Source organism: Moschus berezovskii, chromosome 20 (genome assembly GCF_049115385.1).
Source record: "Moschus berezovskii isolate FMDL1 chromosome 20, NW_MosBer_1.0, whole genome shotgun sequence".
Taxonomy (NCBI): domain Eukaryota; kingdom Metazoa; phylum Chordata; class Mammalia; order Artiodactyla; family Moschidae; genus Moschus; species Moschus berezovskii.
Window position 1 is genome coordinate 68,681,114 of NC_142479.1, and position 15,996 is coordinate 68,697,109.

Sequence of the window (15,996 nt, forward strand, 5' to 3'; positions counted from 1 at the left end):
AACTATAAGAAAATCCAAGATCTTGAGGGAACAGGAAATAAGAACAGAAACTGTGATGAGGCAGGTGATCCAGGCAGCCAAAGAGCAACTTGTCGATAGGGCTTTTGCGTTCCAAGAACTTTGCACTTTCTAGAGGAAGTGGGGCTCCCACCTGCTTCTGGAAAAGCAGAAGGGTGGACCACGTGACCTGAGGCTGCTCCCACAGAGCCGAGGCACTGTCCTTTTGTCCTTGCGAGCAGCCAGTCTGTGTGCACTCCCCACTTCCCTCATTAACCTTTATCCCTCTGTTTCCTGCTGAGGTTTAATCCTATTTCCTGCATTCCAGGTATTTAGTCTAGCAACCCAGAGAGCCACTCAGCTGTGCCTTTCCCATGCCCCCGTCTTGGCCGAGAGCGCTCAGAGAAAGGCCTCCTGCAGGGGCCACCCTGGACGGAGTCCCCTGCCCTTTCGGCTCCTGACATCAGGATGCAGTGATGCAGGTTAGGTAACGAGCAGGTGGTGGCCTAGGGATGAGAAACCACATGATGAGCCGTGGGGTGCGGGGAGGTGCCCCGAGTTGTGTGAGGCTAGGGAGGGGAGGCAAAAACCATTGCCAGTGCCCCCTGTGGAATTGGAGGCGGACTGGTCAGTACAGACCTCTTTGTCTGTGGGCTCATGTTTTAGGAGGATTTGAAAATTACTGTGTGAAGATACGTCTCCTTTTCTGGAATGAAGGGCTGGGTGGAGTGAGCAAGGGGGCACAGAAGTATTGCAGGGTGGGTTCCCCATTTGGTGGATGTGCCGAGATGTCTATCCACCCACCCACCGCACAAAAGGCCAAATTGTCAAGACATGGGCTTGGGTCATGGGGTGGGTTCTCAGGAGACGGCACAGCCTGGGATCTGGGTGCAGGAGCCCCGTTAGTCACTCCCTGGCCCCCGTTTCAGCCCCTTCTGCTCCCCGCTGGGGCCCGTAGAATGACCCCCCAGCCCCATGCAGAGCACCTGAATCTGGTTCCTTCATGGAGGATTTTAAAGGGAAGGAGGGTGGTTTGCAAGCCCCAGCGGCACAACGAGGAAGGTCCCATGCCGCTCTCACACCAAAGCTCATCTGCACAGGGCTTGGCAAGCTGGTCTCCGTGACCCCCTGGCATCCTGCCCCAAGGCCTATTGTTAGAAGCCCAGGGATGCAGGCAGCATCTCTAGGACCATTGGACGTGATGGGCGGAGGTGCCTGCTGGAGCAAAGCCCGTCGACTCAGGGTGAGCATGGCAGTAACCCCTTATTTATTGGACTCCTCCAGCCCCACAATTGCTGGTTCTGCTCAATATTTCATTCTTGTTGCTCCTGCCCGGGCAGCAGAGCTGCAGGCATGTTTGATAAATGGATTGAGAGGTTTGTCTAGTTTTGCTGAAGCTTCAGTAGGTGCTTCTGTGTCTTCCACGGAAACTGTATTTCCCAGCTGCCTCCAGGGACGCCTCTCCTCTCGGGACGTCTCGCTCCCTGTCTACCGCTTCTCACTCCCCCCCACCTCCCTCGAACACAGACACACACACGCACACGATATTCAGAGGTGCACGCATCCGCACACTCACAAATCTGTACACAGGTGCCCATCGGCATCCAAGGAACCAGGGAGCGAAACTTCCCCATTGATAAAGAGGCACACACACCAGCCACGCACGCGGGCACACGCCCTCACGCACACAAAGGCAGAGCCGGTGAAACCCCACACTTGCCTTTTCTGAGCCCGTCTAGTCTCTGAGTTGTGAATGGTGACCCCCTTCCTCTGCCATGACAGGGGGCTGCAGAGACTCGAGGCTCACCCAGAGCAAGGGTGGAGAGGGGTGGGCCGACTCCAGGAAGGAAGAGCCCAGGGACCCCTGCCCGTGCCCCCCAGGGAGGCTCTCAGGAGCCCTCCAGCACCACCAGTTGGCCGCTTCCTCCAGCCGTCCTGCCCCCACGTCCGCCCGCCTGGCCCTGGCTGCCCCACCGGGCCAGCTGGAGGCTCTATCCCCGCCACATCTGAGCCGGCTCAGGGGCTGCTACGCCTGGCCGCCAGCCTTTTCCATAAATAACTCGCCGGGCCTGGCTCCTGGCCCTCCTGGTGATGTCATTGGCCGTTGGCCCGACCGGTGAGGTCACAGGCTTCCCTTCCCTCTGTGCTCCCCCTCCCAGGCGGGGTGGAGACCCTCATCACGGAGCCTGTCTGCGCTCAGTCCCGTTCCAGCCCTGCCACGCGGTTGATGCAGTTCTCCGCCATCTGGGACCAATCAGCTGCGTGGCAGTGCCAGATGCAGCCGTCCCCATCCTTGTCACCAGCCACAGCCTCCCCGCTTTCCACCTCTCCCGTCAGGATGCAGGTTCCAGGTGACGGCAGACCGGCAAGGGCAGGGGTGAATGGCTGGCACCTCGGTGGAATCCGACTCAGGTCCAAATCCTGGGCACTGCTCCCCACGCCCACCCCAACTAGCTGTGTGACTTCAGACAAGCAGCTTCACCTCTCTGGGCCCCATTTGCCTCATCTTTAACATGGAGATAATAATAGAGCCAATCTTAAGGGAAAGACCCAGATGCTGGGAAAGATTGAGGGCAGGAGGAGAAGAGGGTGACAGAGGTTGAGACGGTCGGATGGCATCATCCACCCAGTGGACATGAGTTTGAGCAAGCTCAGGGAGCTGGTGAGGGACAGGGAAGCCTGGGATGCTGCAGTCATGGGATCGCAGAGAGTCGGACATGACTGAGGGACTGAAACATGACAACAATCTCAAGGGTGGTTGAGAGGCTTACTTGGGCTCAGGCGTGTAAAACACAGTGTCTCACACATTAGCAAGCAGTGAATAAACGGATGGGTTCTGTGATCACAGCTCAGGTCCACAGATGGTAGGGAGTGTCCGCATGCTGGGGAGAAGCGGCGGCTTTAGCCTCGGGTCTTTTCAAACCTGTGACAGGCAGAAGCACGGGAGATCTCTCCACCGCCATGGAAGCTGGAGCTCTCCCAGGCTCCTCCCTCGAGACCAGTGGCTTCCTCTGATCGTTCCTAGAACCACGACCTTGGTTCCGGAAGTGGGAAGCTTAGGGTTATTAGAGGCCCTTCAGGAGCAGCTTCTGTAGGGGGGGCCCTGAAACCCCACCTTCTCCTGCTGGCCCACACCCCACCCCACCCCACAATCACCTCCAGCATCACCCCTTCCTGGTCAACACTAAAGGAATCAACACACACCAGCACATAAGGCCCAGCTCAGCCAGGGAGCCCTCGCTGCCAGATGTGCGCGTTTGGACACCACGGGGAGATGTACCATCTGTGGACCCAACAGAGGAAGAGTTTCACTCGGCGGTTTTCTATTCCAGGGCCGTCTGACAGGGTAGCCTAGGCCACAAGTGGCTATTGAGCACTTGACTTAGCTGAAGTGACACAGCTGAAGTGACTTAGCACAGGGATGCTCCCTAAGTGTCAATTACACACCAGATTTCCATCACACTCTAAAGCAGAGAATGCAAAAGAGCTCATGAACAATGCCTTCATAGTTATTACTCTTTTGCATACGTTCGGTAAAATAAAACACGCTGTTAAACTTAATCTCACCTGGTTGTTTGTTGTTTACTTTTCCCATGCGGCTGGTGGGAAATTTTCAACCTCGTTGTTCTCCCCACCCTGAGGTTTCTGACTTGATTAACATTGTGCCTTCAGAAGCTGGGGACAGCTGTCTTGAGCGAAAACGATGGTGAAATTTTCAGTCGTTCAGTCGAGTCCAACTCTTTGTGACCCATGGTCTGTAGCCCTCCAGGCTCCTCTGTCCATGGGATTCTCCAGGCACGAATACTGGAGTGGGTTGCCATTCCCTTCTCCAGGGGATCTTCCCAGCCCATGGATAGAACCCGGGCCTCCTGCTTTGGAGGCAGATTCTTTATTGTCTGAGCGACCAGGGAAGCCCTCAAATAAAATAGTTCCCTGCATTTAGTGATCCCACGGACAAGGCTGCTGAGCAGATGTTCTTGCCTGCCCACTGCTCAGGATCCAGAGCTCAGACTTGCATATTTACAGGAGTCTCCCCAAAGTTGGCCAAAACACCCCAGGACACCATGCCTCCAGTGCCAGACAGCACCCTCCAGTCTCACTGTCACACTCCATGGCTCTGCTTAACCTGGAGCCCCTACCGAGAAGTTTTGCCCCTTATCTCCACTCACACATGTCTTAGTTCATCCTTGAAAATCTAGGTCAGAAGTCACCTCCTCCATGAAGCCTTCCCAGACTGCTTCAATGAATGAATCACACTGAGCCATCATAGAACCTTAGACAGAAAGCCCTATGTGGCAGGCCCACTTCTATCTGTATCAATTCTCAGAACCTTAGGAGGCAGTTTCTGTTTTCTTTGTTAGGAAACTGAGGCACGGAGAGAGGAGCATCTTGCCCCAGATGGCAGAGTTCATAGCAAAAGAAGCAGAATTCCAACCTGGTTCCCTGGCTACACTCTGTCTAACATGCCTGAAGGCCCTCATCGCCACAAGTGTAATTGCTGGTACCCCGAAAGACAGAGGGCCTTAAGAGCCAGAACCCCAGTTTATCCAACACTGTAATCTCCGTGGCAACAAGCCAGGTCCTGGAACGCAGTAGATGCCCGATAAGTGCGGGCTGAATGAGGTCAGCCTTGAGTTTAGCCTCTAAGGTCCCTGCCTAACTCGCTTTGAAATGGGGCTCCCGCGCCCACACCCCCGGGACCAGCCCACTGCCTCCCACGCCTCACCCCCACCCCCGCTCTGCCCCTCCGCAGCACTGCCTGTCTCTTCCTGCTTCCCCAGGGCCTCCTCTGCCTGTTTGAAACTCAGTGACTGTCGCGTGACCTCTGTGAGCCGGGAATTCATTCCCCAGGTCACCACTGCATAAAAACCAAACTCCCCTTTTACGGGCTCTACACGCTGTGCCCCTTCCTTCTATGCAGGCCCCTCTGCACTTCTGGGGAATAAATAAACACAGTGGAGCTTTTCTCAGCCTTGATCCCCTGTAGCCCTCAGGGCTGGGTGAGGTCTGAGCTGCCTGGATCCGCAGACCCAGGCAGAAGGAGGCTGGAAAGGCAGGGGCACTAGGACCACTCTGTGCCCTCCTTGTTCAGCCCTTCAGTCTCGTCTGACTCTCCGCGACCCCAGGACCGCAGCACGCCAGGCCTCCCTGTCCTTCACCGTCTCCTGGAGTTTGCTCAAACATGTCCACTGAGTCGGTGATGCCATCCAGCCATCTCATCCTCTGTCGCCCCTTCTCCTCCTGCCCTCAGTCATTCCCAGCATCACGGTCTTTTCCACTGAGCTGACCCTTTGCATCACGTGACCAAAGTACTGGAACTTCAGTATCAGTCCTCCCAACGAATATTCGGGTTGATTTCCTTTAGGATTGACTGGTTTGATCTCCATGCAGTTAAAGGGACTCTCAAGAGTCTTCCCCCACACTAATTCAATTCAGTCATCTCCAACACCAAATCAATTCAATTCATCTGCAGCACCAATTCTAAAGCATCAGTTGAACCTGATGCATTTCATTCTGGGCTCCCTGGGTCTTCACCCACCAGGCATGGTCTCCCCTGGTGGTCCTCAGCTTCCCTGCCTGCCACGTGCTCCACTGGGAAGCGACTGGGGACCCCCCACAACCATGCCCCCCCTTGCATCCTTTCAACAAATCCCTCAACTGTGAAGCAGCAAGGAGCAGCTCAAAGGAACACCTGCTGCATCTCCGTTGTGGGTTGAGCCCAGTGCCAATAGAGGCCAGGCCAAGGGCACCGGGTCTGTGGTCACCCTGGAGGATGAGGGTCCCTCCCGAGTTCAAGCCGGGACTAGGCAGTCCCAGCACAATCTCCATCATCCTCGTGGCTGCCAACCTGGGTGCCCCCAGGCAGGACCTGATGTGACTCGTCTGCCTGCTAGCTTGGACCCAAAGGCCTGGAGTCACTGGTGATGTTTTTCCACTGGAAAAACAAAGTTTCTGCTTTCTCATTTCCCATGGAAAGATCTGTGTTAGGGTCCAGCCAATAGTCTGTTGGAAGGGGGATGGGCACAGTCCTGTCCACCCTGTTTCTCAAAGAAACACCTCTCTCAATGGTAGACTTTAAAAAATTTTTTTCAGCTATAGTAAATGATTTGGGGAGAAGGCAATGGCACCCCACTCCATTACTCTTGCCTGGAAAATCCCATGGATGGAGGAGCCTGGTAGGCTGCAATCCATGGAGTCGCTAAGAGTCGGACACTGAGCGACTTCACTTTCACTTTTCCCTTTCATGAATTGGAGAAGGAAATGGCAACCCACTCCAGTATTCTTACCTGGGAAATCCTATGGAGAGAGATGCCTGGCGGGCTACAGTCCACGGGGTTGCAAAGAGATGGATGTGACTAAGCAACTGAGCATGCACGCAAATGATTACCCCTCCCTGAAAAAGCAAAGGCCTTTCCCCCTTCCTTTCTGGCTTTCTTCTGTCTCCGTTTGTCTGTCAGATGCTCAGTCACGTCCTACACTTTGCGACCACGTGGACTGTAGCCCGCCAGGCTCCTCTGTCCATGGGATTCTCCAGGCAAGAATATTGCAGTGGGTTGCCATGCCCTCCTCCAGGGGACCTTCCTGACCCAGGGATCCTTCCTGACCCAGGGATCCTGGGTTGTGTGGAGGAGTTCAGTGTGGGGGTCCCCAGTCGATCCTCAGGGGTCGAACCCAGATCTCCTGCATCTCAGGCAGATTCTTTACCATCTGAGGCACCAGGGAAACCCTCTTCTATCTTACCCCAAGGCAAAAAGCCACTTTAATGGGTTGCCTAGCACACACACCCACCTCAATCTGATGAACAAGGAACTCTGGTTTTCTGTACCTCCCTCAGAGCTAGAAATCTCTAGATCTCCAGCCTAGATCCCTTGGGTTGTCTGGGTTGGATCCAGTGACTTCCAGGGGACAAATGATCATTTGGTTACATGGGAATTGTGGGGAGAAAGTAGTTAGAGCATGGACCCGGGGCAAAGAGGCCAGATTTAACAAATAAAACTACAGAATGGAAAAAAAGAAAGCAAACTGCAGAACGCAACTGTTAGATGAAACGTCGCAACTGAATTAAGCAACGAATAGGCCTTTGGCATAAGTATCTTGTTGCTGTTGTGGGTTAGTCACTCAGCTGTATCTGACGCTTTGCAACCCCATAGGCTATAGGCACCAGGCTCCTCTGTCCATGGGGTTTCCCAGGCAAGAATACTGGAGTGGGGAGTCATTTCCTCCTCCAGGGGATTTCCTGACCCAGGGATTGAATCTGTGTCTCCTGCTTTGGCAGGTGACTTCTTTACCACTGAGCCACCAGGAAATCGGGAAAGGAGTATGTCAAGGCTGTATATTGTCACCCTGCTTGTTTAACTTACATGCAGAGTACATCATGAGAAACGCTGGGCTGGAGGAAGCACAAGCTGGAATCAAGATTGCCGGGAGAAATATCAATAACCTCAGATATGCAGATGACACCACCCTTACGGCAGAAAGTGAAGAACTAAAGAGCCTCTTGATGAAGGTGAAGGAGGAGAGTGAAAAAGTTGGCTTAAAATTCAACATTCAGAAAACTAAGAACATGGCATCTGGTCCCATCACTTCATGGCAAATAGATGGGGAAATAGTGGCTGACTTTATTTTGGGGGGCTCAAAAATCACTGCAGATGGTGACAGCAGCCATGAAATTAAAAGACGCTTATTCCTTGGAAGAAAACCTATGACCAACCTAGACAGCACATTAAAAAGCAGAGACATTACTTTGCCAACAAAGGTCAAAGCTTTGGTTTTTCCAGTAGTCATGTATAGATGTGAGAGTCGGACTATAAAGAAAGCTGAGTGTCGAAGAATTGATGCTTTTGAACTGTGGTGTTGGAGAAGACTCTTGAGAGTCCCTTGGACTGCAAGGAGATCCAACCGTCCATCCTAAAGGAAATCAGTCCCTGAATATTCATTGGAAGGACTGATGCTGAAGCTGAAACTCCAATACTTTGGCCACCTGATGCGAAGAGCTGACTCATCTGAAAAGACCCTGCTGCTAGGAAAGATGGAAGGCAAAAGGAGAAGAGGGCAGCAGAGGATGAGATGGCTGGATGGCATTACTGATTCAATGGACATGAGTTTGAGTGAACTCTGGGAGTTGGTGGTGGACAGGGAAGCCTGGCATGCTGCAGACCATGGGGTCGCAGAGTCAGACACGACTGAGCGACTGAACTGAACGGAACTGAAGTGAGCCACCAGGGAAGCCCCCTTGGAATAAGTATGCCCCGCTGTAACCTACTTCCATTACGCCTTTTTCCATCATTTATGTAAAAGTCCAGCACACTGGGGCATCCTGTCTTTGCTGGCCATCCCAGCCTTAGCCTGCAGGCTCAGCTTCCCGAGTTGGTTGGGGGGGAATCCATGGATTGTCTGCCTGGAGGAGTGTTGAGCCCATAACTGCTCCCGCCTGCGTGTGAAGTCTTTGCAGGAAGATAGGGTAGCCTTGTGTTCCGGGACTGGCTCTTCTGGGTGGTCCAACCTGCCCTCCCAACATAAGGACGAAGTCCCCCCCTCCCCCACCCCTGCAACTCCCCTTTTCTGGCCTCTAAGCCTTTGCATGCTTGCCCTTGCCTACTTAAAAGGACCCGTCCCCACCCTAAATCCAGCTCTTCTTTCCCAGAGACCTTGGTGGGCTCAGATCTCCTGTGATGAGTTAGTTGCCATGTGTGTGCTTGGCTTGGTCTGGCAGCGCCCAGGGAGGGTCGGCATGTCACTTTCCAGCCTTTGAAGTCTGCTCCGCTCTCCCTCCGCCGCCGTCTCCATCAGCTCTGCTCGGCATGGCAGCTCACAATAAGGGTGTTTCTATATCTGGGTCTTCCCAAACGCTGCACCTCCGTCTCGCTCCTCCCCACCCTCCACAAAAAAAGTTCCTCGAGATGGGAGCAGCTTTATCCGAGATAATTGCTTAATTAGGAGAAAATGATTTAAATGGGTGCAGTGGCGGCGGCGGCGGCAGCCACGGTTCCATTCTGACTATAAAAGCCTCTAACCCGGCTCCCTTCGAGAGGAGCTCGCTGCCCACACAACACCCACGCCAGCTTTTCCGGTGCTGGGTGTCACCGACGCCATCGGGGCCACGTGCACACCCACAGGCACGCATGCACGCCCACACACACACTGCTGTCAGCATCATCTCAGCTGGGCTCTGCGAGACTCAGGCAGCTGGTCGTTTCATCAAAGGTGGAGGGCTGACACACCCTTCTGCCCAGGGTCAGAGAGTAAATCTTGCAGGTATGACGGGCCATATGGTCCCTGTTGCAATGTTTCAAGCCAGCCTTGGAGGAAGGAAGCAGGCAGGGGCAGTGCCTAAATGAATGGGCGGAACATGTTCCACCACAGCTTCATACAGAAACAGGAGGCAGGGCAGATTTGGCCTGTAGGCCAGCCCAACAAAGGCTAACTGTTGGGGATGCAGCTGGTGTGGCCAGCTTAGGTGATGCTTGGCGCCACGGGGCAAGGAGCCCGCACCCCCCACCTGCCCGGGGAACACTGAGTAGGTTTCGGCTCAGCCGCTGGGCTGGCAGAGTCACTTGTGTGAGTTTTGAGAGGGGACACCCCCATCTCCAGTCTTTGCTGGGTGATCGTGGTCAGATACTTAGCTCTGAGTTTCCGTTTTCTCGTCTCTAGGTGATAACAATAATGATTTTTGCTCCCAGGGTCATGAGAACTGGGATGATGCATGTGAATCCCAGTTAGGTCTGGAGTAAGGGCTGAGTGGGTGTTAACTTCTAGGGGTACTGATCATAGGGTGAGTTTGGGCCTTGGTGTTCTGGCTCTCAGAGGAGAGTCCTTGCCGGAGAGTTTTGGGATTTTTGTCCCCTTCCTTTGCAAAAAAATTTGTCATCTTCCTACTTTCCCTTCTGATTGTGTTTCTAGGGGCCCGCTGAGCTCTTTGAAAGTTTCAAAGATGGACTTCCCTGGCAGTCCAGTAGTTAGGACTCTGCGTTTCCTCTACAGGAGGCTCAGGTTCAATCCCTGGTCGGGGAACTAAGATCTTGAGTGCCACATGGTACAGCAAATAAAATTTTTAAAATGTCAAAGAAAAATGAGTAGGAAGGCACAGAGTGGGCTCTGGAGAATGGCAGCCCCTCTGCCCCCTGACAGCGGGACAGTGGGCTTCGAGAGCTCACTGCCGCCCCTGACGGCTTTCCTCGCCTTGCTGACCTGCCCCACTGGCTCCACACCTGTAATGGGCACCATCCCATCAGAGGGGCTCCTCCAGTGGCTCAGTGGTAGAGAATCTGCCTGCACTGCAGGAGAGGCGGGAGATGTGGGTTCAAGCTCTGGGTTGGGAAGGTCCCCTGGAGAAGAAAATGGCAACCTGCTCCACTATTCTTGTCGGGATAATTCCATGGACAGAGGAGCCCGGCAGGCTACAGTCCATGGGGTCACAGAGTCAGACACGACTAAACAGGCACAACTCGGGGCAGAGGCCTGGGAAGCAGAGAGTTGGTGGAGGCGTGTGCTTGGGCCCCCTCAGCTGATGATTGCGAGCCACACCTTCTGGAGTCTGTCTGCGCACCCACTCCCCCTTGAAGCCCTCTTGTCTGACCCAGGGCTTCTGGAAAAAAAATGGGAAAGACTGGATGCTGCTCTGTCTGAGCCAGATTCCCCACCCGCCCCAGGAGACGCTTCCTCTTTGGCGTTGGGTCTGAGCAGGGCCGTGTCCCTGGGGTTCTGGTCTCAGATGGAGGCTGTGTGCTCTGATGCTCTCAGGTCCAGGTTGCAGGTCAGGGCCCAGCAGCGGGCGCCTTCCCTGGGCTGGAGCCTCAGGGCACACAGGCAATCAGGTTTTCTCCCACCTGTGCTATTTCTGGCGAAGGAAATGGCAACCCACTCCAGTGTTCTTGCCTGGAGAATCCCAGGGGCAGAGGAGCCTGGTGGGCTGCCGTCTATTGGGTCTCACAGAGTCAGACACGACTGAAGCGACTTGGCGGCAGCAGCAGCAGCGCTATTTCCAGGCCTGATCTGCTTGACCCACTGCCCTTGCATCCTCCTGACCTTCAAATCCAGGCCCCCCTGCGGCTGCAGCTGCCTCCCAGACCTGAAGTCTGCCTGAAGGCGGAGGTGTTGAATGAGGCCCCGACTCAGTAACCTGAGCTGGCACTCTGACCTCGGCCCCATTCCTGGCTTCTGCCGGGCGCCAAGCCTCGCATCCCGCCCCTGGCTTCCCTACTCTGTATGTCTTTGCCTTTGTCCATGACCTGCTGCTTCAGCCAATTCAAGACTGTCTCGCTCTTCCACTACCCACTCCCCACATCTGGGCCCTGCATCTCCCACCCCAGCAGGTAAGTCTCCCTACCTATCCCTTCATCACCTCCCATTTGGTTACCATCTCTTTCCCCGGCCTCCTGGTTCTCTCTCTACCACAGAGCTTCTCCCAAGATACCTCTTGGGCCAGCAACATCGGCATCACTCGTTAGAAAGGCAAATTCTCCAGACCTGTTGGCCCGGGAGCTCTGGGGGTGTGGCCCAGCATCCTTGGTTCAGCAGGCCCCCAGATGACTCCCAGGGGCTCAGGCTGGGAAGCCCTGTGTGTAGCACGTCCTCCCTGCAGCTTCCAGGCTGCTCTTTCTGAAATCCAGACTACGTCCTCTCATTCCACTGCTCAGCACCAGTGGCTAAGCTCTCAGGCGCCTTCAGAATTAATTTCCAATTAACTTGTTAAACACAGATTTCGAGACCCCTCGCCATCTTCCCCAAATTTCCCTTCCCATCCTTCCACGCCCCCTCAGCTCAGGCCTTTCAGTCCTGCTATTCCCTGCGAGGGAGCCTTCTCCGGTGGCTCAGTGGGTAAAGAATCCACCTGCAATGCAGGAGACGCGGGAAAATGCAGGTTCAATTCCTGGCTCAGGAAGATCCCCTGGAGGGGGGCACGGCAACCCACTCCAGTATTCTTGCCTGGAGAATCCCATGGACAGAGGAGCCTGGAGGGCTACAGTCCATGGGGTCGCAGAGAGTCGGACACGACTGAAGCGACTGAGCACAGCACACACCTTCCCTTTGAGGACCGAAAGGCTCAGGTGCCGCCTCGGTGCAGCTCTGCCTGCCCTCCTCGTCCTCCTCGGCGCCCTGAGGCCCTGCCCACCCGGTCTCCTGGTGATAGATCTCACACGCTCTAAGCTCCTGGGGATGCTTGCTCTTCCTTACACGCTGTGAGCCTCTGGGAACATCAGTTACGGAGCTTCGACACCGTATTTCCAGTGCCAAGCACCGGGCTGGAGACACACATGTATGGATGCCCGGTATGAATCTAACCCTTCCTGGGGTCTACCAGAGCCCAGACAATCCCACCCACCACCCCCAGCCAATCCCACCCACCCCACCGTCTTGATCCATTGCCCACCCACCTGGACACTCTGGCCTCCTGGGACCTCTCTTGACCCCTCCTGTTCTCCTGCGGGTCCGTCTGGGTCAAGTCACTTCCAACCCACTCATCCTGCCGCCAATCAGGATGTAGGAAGAGAGAAGGGACGCCCCTTCCGGTGAGGGGAGGGGCTGCTAGGCTGCGATGGAGTCTGTTTCGCATCCTGGAGGTGGGGGCGGAGGGGTGTCCCCCTTGTGCTTCTGCTCGGCTCCTCAGCGGTGTCCGACTCTGCGACCCGGTGGTCTGTAGCCCGCCAGGCTCCTCTGTCCGTGGGATTCTCCAGGCAAGAGGACTGGAGTGGGTTGCCATGCCCTCCTCCAGGGGATCTTGCCGACCCAGGGATCGAACCTGGGTCTCCTACATTGCAGGTGGATTCTTTATCACTGAGCCATCAGGGAAGCCCCTTATCTATCTGAGATCCCTTCAAACGGTACAGTCAATCCTAACGGATGGAGGAAAGTCAAGTCATGGGTGTCCCAGACCCGCAGCCCACGCTCTTGATGGAAGGACAGGGTTGGGGTGGTATTTATTTGTTTAGCCTGAGTATTTTTCCACTAGATTTACCTTCCTAATTATGCCCGCTTAACCGATATTAAAATGTGCTTATAGTATATTAAAAAGCAGAGACATTACTTTGCCAACCAAGGTCCGTCTAGTCAAGGCAATGGTTTTTCCCGTGGTCATGTATGGTTGTGAGAGTTGGACTGTGAAGAAGGCTGATCGCCGAAGAATCGATGCTTTTGAACTGTGGTGCTGGAGAAGACTCTTGAGAGTCCCTTATACTGCAAGGAGATCCAACCAGTCCATTCTAAAGGAGATCAATCCTGGATGTTCATTGGAGGGACTGATGCTAAAGCTGAAACTGCAATACTTTGGCCACCTCATGCGACGAGTTGACTCACTGGAAAAGACTCTGATGCTGGGAAAGGTTGGGGGCGGGAGGAGAAGGGGACGACGGAGAATGAGATGGCTGGATGGCATCACCGACTCTGTGGACATGAGTTTGAGTGTACTCCGGGAGTTGGTGATGGACAGGGAGGCCTGGCGTGCTGCGATTCATGGGGTCGCGGAGAGTCGGACACGACTGAGCGACTGAACTGAACTGAACTGAACTGATAGTCCCCATACACACAGCAACTCATATAATGGCTGGGAGGTCCAGAGGCAGGGTGGGTGGTTGAAAAATATGGAAATTAAGGCTCTGCCTCAACCTGCAAAATGAACAATCCCCAGGTAGGCAGTGTGTGTAGTTGCAGTGATTTTTCCAGTGGGGCCTTCTGGGGGATATTTCCACCTGTCAGTGGAGACTCCATCTTTAGGTGCCTTTGGTGAATGGATGGGGCCCAGACACCATGCGGGGGACTCTTGCCAGGGGCTCAGGCCCAGGTTGGGAGCCCCAGTGCATTTATGGTGGGGAAACTGCAGGCTACCTGGTTCCCTGGGCAGCACTGCTGTTTCAGAACTTGGTCCAGGACCTGTTGAGCCCCAAAGCCCCTCCTGGGAGCATCACACCCTGGCAATCCCTCTCGCGCCCTTCAGAGCCCTGCATCCAGGATCCTTGGAGAAGAGAGGGTCCTGTCCTCTCTCTGTGACCTCCCTGGCTCAGCTGTGTCACATTAAATCTCCATTATGATTAAGCACAGCCATGCCAAACCCAGGATGATAAAAAGGAAAACAGAGCTGGCCTGGATCCCCTCTGTAGGTGAGAGCAGTCTGCCTGGTCTCAGGGCCCATTGCACAGACCTTGGGGACACACCTGGGTCGCCTTCTCAGATGTGGTGGAGACACCGCAGACTCCTTCTACTATGATGTGATGGAGACTAGCTGGCTCCTCTCTCCCTGAACCTGCACTCAGGTCGCCTAGCAACCTAGACGGGTGGTCAGCCTGGCCAATCACCTGTGGCTGCTGACATCCACCTGCTTCCCGAGGCTGGAGCAGCTGGAAACCAAGCATGCACCAGCCCCCCACCCCAAGCCCCATCCACTACCTCTCCAGGCTACCCGCCCCTTCGAGGCCCCTCAAGAGGCAAGCACGGTGGCCAGTCTTTCTCACCTCACCCTCTGCTCCCACCCGAGGCCCGTTCTGCGGCTTAATCTGTGACATTTAACATAAATAGTTTTCTATTCCCAGCTGACCTTTAATGGCTTTTATCATCAGCTGTGGTTCCTGGCAGCTGTACAAGCGCTGCCGCCCCGGCCTATTCCAGCAGAATGCCCGAGGAGGCCCCACGGTTTTCTCCACATGGAGCCGGGTAGCCCCTGGAGGTGTCCGCCCAGACTTGAGCCTGCCAGTCTCCACCAAGAAACACGGTCCCGTGTTTCAATTAGAATTAGCGGGGAAGTCAGTTATTAAGTGGTTAGATATTATGGTAAAGGAGACGCCCCACATTAGCTGTGCAGGCCTCTCCTGTGCTTTCCTCTTGTGGCCACTTTTTAACCCCCAACCCTGCCCTGATGCTCCTTCCTGGGAAGAAGGAGGCCAGGCAAGGTGGGGACTACATCCTGTGCCCCCGCACCCCTACTCACCCCCACCCCCCATAACAGACACCACCCCCAGGGAGTGACATGTGCAGTGACATTAATAAAACTCCCCCCGCCAAATCACAAGTCACATCCTCAGGCCACCAGAAGCAGAAGCCATGGTCAAAACCGGTGCCCACCCACCACCACCACCACACCACCACACCACCCCACCCTCAGCATCTTTCCTTCTGCTCATAGATGGATGTGCTGTCATCAGAGGGCCCCTTCTGCAGAGGGCTGGGTTTGAGCCAAGGCCCCACAGACACTGAGGGTTCAGAGGAATGCCAAACAACCCTTAGGCTGGAGGGCAGGGCGGCCATGCTCTAGTCTTATCCAGGTGATCCTGTGCAAGTCACATGACTTGTCAGACCCCACCCCGCCATGTGTAATGAAAGTATGGGTCAGGAGTTTCTGACCATCGCCCTGCTCTGGCATACCTGAAAGACGTGCCATTCCCTGGTCAGGGGTGATGGTCTGCTATGGACTGAATTGTGTCCCCCAAGATTCATGTTGAACTCCTAACCCTCAGTGTGACAGTATTTGGAGATGGGGGTTTTGGGTGGTAAGGGCTTCCCTGGTGGCTTAATGGTAAAGAATCTGCCTGCAATGCAGGAGACCCAGATTTGATCCCTGGGTTGAGAAGATGCCCTGGAGAAGGAAGGGGCAACCAACTCCAGTATTCTTGCCTAGAGAATCCCACAGACAGAGGAACCTGGTGGGTTATAGTCCATGGAGTTACAGAAGAGTCAGACACAACTAAACAACAGACAACAATCCCCTGAGTTAGATGAGGTCACGGGGGTGGGGCCCCCATGACGAGATTAGTGCCCTTTCGTGAAGAGATCCCAGGTCTCTCTTCCCCCAAAATGCTCCCTATCCCCACACATGGCTTCACAAAGAAGAGGTCGTCTGAGCACACAGCAAGAGGGTGGCCACCTCTAGGCCCAGAGAAGAGGCCTCAGAAGGACACTGTATTGCTGTCACCGTGATCATTGACTTCCAGCCTCCAGAACAGTGGAAAACAAGCGTCTATCATTTAAGCCACCAGTCTGTGATATTTTCTGATGGTAGCCTGAGCTGGCTAA